Source organism: Spermophilus citellus (assembly GCF_964194105.1).
Source record: "Spermophilus citellus genome assembly, chromosome: 17".
NCBI lineage: Eukaryota > Metazoa > Chordata > Mammalia > Rodentia > Sciuridae > Spermophilus > Spermophilus citellus.
Window position 1 is genome coordinate 54,702,149 of NC_138199.1, and position 7,346 is coordinate 54,709,494.

The 7,346-nt window shown below is 43.6% G+C and overlaps 1 long non-coding RNA gene across 1 annotated transcript; it reads right to left on the reverse strand.

Annotated features, from left to right (window-relative positions):
* Window positions 1-1,754: 1,754 nt before the first annotated feature.
* On the reverse strand, window positions 1,755-3,162 carry LOC308636626. Its single transcript, XR_014019456.1, has 2 exons — window positions 3,082-3,162; window positions 1,755-1,961 (listed from the first exon to the last, which is right to left on the reverse strand). It is a non-coding gene; the product is annotated as an uncharacterized lncRNA (long non-coding RNA).
* Window positions 3,163-7,346: the final 4,184 nt, after the last annotated feature.

Genomic DNA, 7,346 nt, shown 5'->3' on the forward strand with positions numbered 1-7,346 from the left:
ACATTCCCAGTCCTATTTTGTATTTTATTTATTTACTGAGTTGCTTAGAGCCTTGCTTTTGCTGAGGCTGGCTTTGAACTTACAATCCTCCTGCCTCAGCCTCCTGAGCCATTGGGATTACAAGCGTGTGCCACCATGCTTGGCTCCTAAAGCACTTTTTAATCCTACAATGTCAGAGCTGGATAGTAAAAGAAAAGTGGCATGGGACTAATCTCACACACACCTGGGATAAGAAGGGAGTTTATTGTCAGGAGCCTAGAGAGAGGGACAGCAGCAGCAAGCAAGGGAGAGCAGCAAGCACCCTTTGAATCTCACCTTTTATAGGCTAGAATCATGGCTGCACATTAGGGGAGGGTTTAGTTTTGACTTACATACTAAGCATCCCCTTATCTTATGGAAGGCAAATTTATTTCTTGGGAACAGAGACAGGCAGTTTTCCTATCAGAGGGGTGACAGGAAAACCAGCATGTTCCTTTATCTTCTCAAGGAGAGAACAGGGAAACCATTATGTCCCCATCTCAAGGGCCAGTAAGTTGTCTCCTATCAATGAGAGAACAGGGAGAGACCAGCATGTCTCCAGGCTGGTAGGTTTTATCTTGGGCAAAGTTTCTATTTCTTGGGAATAAGAACAGTATTCATAAAGTGGAGATAGGGAAAGGGAAGATATCTTGGCTGCAGTTATGCTACCAGATAAGACTCTATAGAACAGGTCTCCTGTGGTTTCTAAATAACACTTCTCAGATCTGTGCTGGTCTATGATGTTTTCACCTATCCTCAGTAAAATCAGAAAAGGAAAACATGTCATTCTGAAATTTTGTAATAAAGTATATTTCATTTTCCTACATGTATTACCTCCCTACAATTTTGATGTTAAAAATATTTAAGGAAGAGATGCTGAAATAGAGAAGATAGTTATTTTAATACTTAAGCATTAACATTAAAAGTTGAAAACCTTTATTTTAGGGTTTTTTTTAACATTTTTCTGGTCTGGAAACCATTGAATAATCAACTCTTTTCTCTTATATCTGATGCAGTTAGGGATCAGAGGTAGAGGCTTTAGGACCCCATAACACTCCAGTTTGGTCCGACACTACTGATGGTGCCTATGTGCAGGACATTCTTCTGTGTCTTTGCCTTGTCCCTAAATAGGCTCGACTCCATGTCAACCCCCTCCAAGCAAATTGGATCCTATCCAGAAAAACTTTTTTCTTTAATCATCTAGATTCTAACTCATTCTGCCAAAGCAACCAAAAATCATTGGTAGCTGGCACTATTTCTGTGGTCCGCCACTACTTTTTCCACCTCAAATACCACAGCCTTAGCCCACCCATTACCTACCTCTAAGCTTCCTCTTTTACTTCAAAAATAGTTGTCTTGGGGGAATTACACAAAACTTGGTACTCTTTTAAACCAATAATTGTAGATTTTATTACCCACTCCATTGTCCATTGTAAGTTTGTGGATATTTCTGCTTCTCTGCCTCAATTATGAACACCCAAAGGACAATAGTTATGTCTTCCTTCTTCCAGAATCTGGTACACTCCTACTGTAGTAAGAACCCAAATGTGTGTGTGTGTGTGTGTGTGTGTGTGTGTGTGTGTGTGTGAATATAAATAAACTAACATATTTCTTGCCCAGGGAAAACCTTAGTACATTTTAAAAACCCTAGAAGTCGTCCTTTTGGTTTGCAAATCAAAGTCAGGAGCAAGGATACTGGGCCTGGGTGGGTGCACGGAGGAAGTCTAAGAAAATCATTTATCCCTGGGTTTCTTCATTTTATTTGTGAGTGGGAAGGGAAGAAAATAAAGTGGAGAAAAGAGGAAGAAGTGAAGGAATCCCAGAATAAGGACAGGAATTTTGGAATGACTCCACAGAGTGCCTGCACCCTGTCTCATCTCAGGTGGCATCCTGTCATCCAGTGGGAGAGAGGCCGGCCTGCACAGTGCAACCTCCATTCTAACCTGTGGAGAAAAAAAATACATAGGTCCTGCTTCCCACTTAGCAGCAGTTCACCTGTCCCAGTTCCTGGTGAGTCTCCCTGCAGAGCAACAGCAAGAATTCTCTTCATTACTTGCTCTCTAGCTTGTTTTCCAGGCTTCTTTAATTCTTCCTTTGAATTTCCCTCCTCTCTTGTCCTTTCCCTCTTTCCTCATTCAGAATGCTTCTATATTTTCAAATCCTCATCTCCCTCCAAAAATGGACAGTACTGTTTTACAAGACTAAGAATTACTTGAAAAGGAAGGAAAAAAAGAAAAGAAAAAGAAAAGAAAATCCCACGTGTAACCATTGACTCTTTCAGAAAGGATCAGCCTGGATACTCATCAATGTCTCATTTTTTAAGGTGTTTGAGTCTGTAAGGAACTCAGAAACCTTGCAGGGGCAACCATTTACATGCCCAGTTTGAAGCACAGAAAAGGTTAGTGAACGTCTACCATTGAGGAGCTGGAAGCTTTCAGGATGTCTACCCAACTGAGCAGCTCCTACCTGTTGGAAGCTATGTTGTATTGCTTAAATCTTCCTATGCCTATAGCTGATTGGACCAAGGAAGAACATCCATGGTCCAAACTGAACCAATCAGATTCTCTGTCGTAGAACTTGGACTAGGACTGAGCCTAGCCACTCCTTCTAATTGCTTATGACTTCAGCTCATAAACTTGGAACTTTGATAGGCTTGTGGATGGGGGCAGAGGAAGCAGGTCTACATAGAGATTAGTGAAGTGAACGCACCAACAGACACAGAAACCTGCCATGGAAAGCTTCTGGCAGTTTCCAGTCCTAATTGCATTCTCTTTCTGAGGTCTAGCTTGCACCCTTTCAGTGGGCTCAGTGAGACACCTTCTCCTATCAGAATAAATTTCCCTCAGCTAGCTCAAGTTGTTTTCTGTTACTGCAATCAAAATAGTTTTGTTTAGTATAATATCAGAGAATGGACCAAACCCAAGTCTTCTCAGATTTCCAAGCCAGATCACTATCCCACATTTCTCTAGACTTCTACAAGAAAGTGCCCCCAGGAGCCTCTCCCATGGCCTCTTTCTCTGCCACTCCTCCTTCTTGGGGTCCTGCCCATTATTCTCTCCTCACCAGTTCCTCATCCCCCTTTGTCCAGATATAATCTTTTTTGCACAGTTGATGCTCGAGATGAGGTCCGGTTCCAGCAGATCTGTCAGGGGGAAAGAGAACATTTGTTAAGAGTACAGAGGACAATCACAAAGACGGATGCAGATTCTGGCCTTCCTTGCACAGGATCTGCCACCTGGGCTTGAACTCATCCAGATTAGAACTCCCTCCCAGGGTTCTTTTAGACGCTCTTATAATGACTACTAGAGATTGGGCGTAGCTGGTGCTGTGGGAAGGAGAAGCAGGAGGGCCACTATTTGGGCCTGTCCATTACCATTCTTCCTAGTCAGGGTAGATGGTGGTTCCCCCAAAGTTTTCAGGGTTTCCAGGGAAAAGAAATACCAAAAGAGGCAGCCCAGAATCAAGGTAAAATCCTGTCTAATGAGGGAAACTCTTATTTCTTAGAACCTAATATTTCTTTAGGTGGAGATTCCAGAAATATTAGAGTAACAAGGAGGAGGTAAGGGGCAGAGTCCTGGGCCTTGTCACGTCTCCTGGATCACCTCTGAGGTGAGGAGTTTACACTTGGCCTTTGGTCAGACTGGTATCCCTGCATACTACTGAAGGGTTAGACCTGAGCCTTCAAGCCACAAGTTGCATTCAATGCCATTCTTCTTTCAGAGATGATGTCTCACTATGTCACTCCAGGCTGGCCTCAAACTCCTGAGCTCAAGCCATCCTCCTGCCTCAGCTTCACAAGTCGATGGGATAATAAGCATCCCATCACCTCAGGTTCAGTTCTCCCTTTGGTCCTCAGCTTCCTCATTTGTAAAGTGGGAATCACAAACAGTTTTGAATGGAAAACTGGCATGGAATTTGGATAGAATGAGGTAAGCATGTAAAGTACAACCAACTTTGGCTGCTTCAGGATCTGTAGAATCCTTTGACTGGATGGGTAACAGGGCCGGTAAACCAAGCCTCTGCTCAGTAAAGGGATTTCCTGACTCTTAGAACAGAATGTTAGGATTTATGTAGAGTAACGTGGGCTTCTCAGTGGCCATCTTCCTAGTGCTCCCCATAGGGGGAAGGGCAAAGGCAGCCAGGGCAAGATGGTGAGTGAGGAAGTCAGGGTCAGGGCCAAAACAAAAGAGCATGGAGAGGGTCTTCTAATGAGGTCAACTTCCCGCATGCCTGTGATCCCAGCAACTCGGGAGGCTCAGGTAGGAGGACGGCGAGTTCAAAGCCAAAAAGATCACTTCTGTTGTGCAGTCTGGGGCAAAAGGCAAAAGGACCTCAGCAGATTAGTGAGGCACTTAGCAACTTGGGGAGACACTGTCTTTAAATAAAATATAAAAAAGGGCTGGGGATGTGGCTTGGTGGTTAAGCACCCTGGGTTCAATCCCCAGTACCAAAAATAAATAAATAAAACAAAAACTTCCTGGTCAACTAACTGCTTGTGGACACAAGCGGGGGACCCAAGCAGACAGATATTTCTGTACTTGTGTCCCTAAGCGGGGGGATAAAAAAAAAAAAAAGAAAATAGATGCGTGGACAGAGACGGCACCAATCAGTAATAGTGAGGAGAGTATGAACATGGAAGGGATATGGAAAGGAGGAAGTTCCAGAGACCATAAAAAGAATAGGCCAAAACTTCCCCACCAGACTCCTAGTTCCGGGACCCCTTCTCTGGAGAAGTCCCCTATGGTCACTTTTGCAATAAACCTGCTGCTCGCTTGCTATCTCTGTGTCCTGTTCTTCAGTTCTTTGCTGAGTGGAGACAATGGGCTCAGCACCCCTAGACTGTAACACTCACTTCCCTTCTCAGCAGGGCAGCAGCCCCTTTATCCTGGGGTAGGAAGTCAGGGGAAGCAAGGCGGAGGCAGAACCCTGGGGAAGATGGGTATCATTTTATGAGGTACTGTTTATGGTCAGAATTCTGCAGGTGCCTCAGATGACCCAGATAAATTTATCCTTGTAAAATTAGATCCCCTATCAAGAGGGACAACTCATAGGGCCCAGGCTATCTGCTGTCAGGCCTCTCTGCAGCTTAAAATCTTGGGAGTGATGATGTCAGCACTTGAAGAGGGACCAGAGGGCCCCACCCCACCCCAAGGCCCAGCATCTGTGACATACATGAGCCCTGGGTGGAGTCCTATACCTTCAGAGAAGTGGAAAATCCAAGCTGGCACACAAAGATCAATTCTGGATGTGCAGCCTGGGGTAAAAGGACAAATGCAGGCCCCAGGCCATCTGTCTAAATATTTACAAGTTATACATCAAACTAAGGGACCAATAAATAAAATATATTCAATGTTCATACCCTGATGGATTCTGAAGGGATCTTTAAAAGGATACAAATTGTAATTGTGTATCAAGCTGTTTGCAAATGACATAGTTAGCAAAATGTCAGATGACTGGATTTAGGTTTTTTTAATAACTTCATTTTATTTATTTTTATGCAGTGCTGAGGATCGAACCTAGTGCTTCACATGTGCTAGGAAAGTGCTCTGCCACTGAGCTATACCCCCCAGCATGGATTTAGTTTTTATTGCACATGTCTGAGTGCTCTTTTATGAGCTGACTGTGTTGGGATAAGCAATAAAATGAAGATATATGTAATTCATCAATATTAAAACTATTCCATAAGCTGGGCACAGCAGGCATGCCTGTAATCCCAGCAACTCGGAAGGCTGAGGCAGGAGGATCACGAGTTCGAGACCAGCCTCAACAACTTAGTGAGACCCTATCTCAAAAAATGAAAAAAAGCTGGTGATGTAGCTCAGTGGGAAAGCACCTCTGGGTTCGATCCTCAGTACCAAAAAGGGAAAGGGAAAAAGAAGAATAATGTGTAATTTATTTAATGTTACAAAGTTTTCCTCAGCTTACGTTTACAACTGAGGCAAAACTATACTAATTTTTTTAGTACCTTCAAATCATGAATAGGAGCACAAAAACATGCAGAAATGATAATCTCAGCACTATTAGAAAATGATATTTCATTCATGTCTCAGGTACTTGTTCTTGTCAGAAAAAGCTAACACAATCTATATGATTCCATTTGAACAAAACTAGAATGTGTAAACTGATCTATAATGACAGAGAGCAGAGCTGTAGGTACTTGGGAATTGGGGAAGTAGGAAGGGAAAGGAGGGGGTCATCAAGGAGCAAAAGGAAACTTGGGAAGAAATGGATATGTTCACTATCTTGATTTTGATAATAATTCCAGGCATGTCTATCTGTCCCAAGTTATCAAATTGTACTCTGTAAGTTATGCAGTTTACTGTGTATCAACACCTCAGAAAAGGTACTTAAAATATTTAAAAATTAGTATTGTTACACAAAATGAATCTTGTGAAAAGGAAGTTAAGGGTTGGGCAGAGTTGAGAACCCAGCATCAGGTAGATTGAGAAGTGGGAACAAGCTCCTCCCCGTGCCCTATCTTTGGATTGATATCTGCTGTGCAATTCACTGAGAGACTGCTAGAGGGCAGAAGTGGTCCTTGTACAGGAAGCAGGGGCTGCAGGGCTTCAAATTTTAAAATTCGTTCCTCTGGGCTCCCTAACTTTGGAGGTGGTGGTTAAACACCCCCTTTACTCTTAGTAGAGCTGGAATTTGAACCATCGTCTCTTTGGTCCTGATTCCACCATATTAATCCCTCAGCACCAGGAGACCTCCCTGTGCTCCAGTGGGGTAGCCCTCATAGCCCTGGGTCTGTTACCCACAGGGCCGGCAGGGAGCAGTTGGAGATGGCACCAGGGGGTTGTGATTCTCCAGGTGCCTTTGGCAAGACTCCTCAGTTGACCTGAAACCCACGATTGTGAAGCAGGGCAATTTCCAGGATCAGATGCTGCAACCTAAAATTCATTTTTAAAAGGGAAGGAGAAAGGAGAGAAAATTTAGTGGGGGCAGGGGAGATGATGGCGGATCGGCAATGGAGGCCTTCCAATGAAAGCACTTGCTAACACTGGACACCAGTGCTGGACACAGGGAGTCATTTTACCTTCACAGTGCTCTTGTCAAATAAGCTGCACGGAGGTTAAGTAACTCACTCAAATAGAGCTAGTAGGAGGCTTCAGGAGAATTTGAATCCAGGTTTTACACTGATTTGTCAGCTTAGCTACTACAATATAGTACACACTTAAATGGAATGGTCCTTCTCAGTTCTTTGGTTCATGTGTTAAACTGGTTGGTGTTGGTCGCAGATGGTGGAGGTTCTAGTTTAGCCTTCTGAAGATAAAGCCTGTAATGCTTCAAGAGAAGGTTAAGAGCCTGTGATGGTCCAGGAAGGA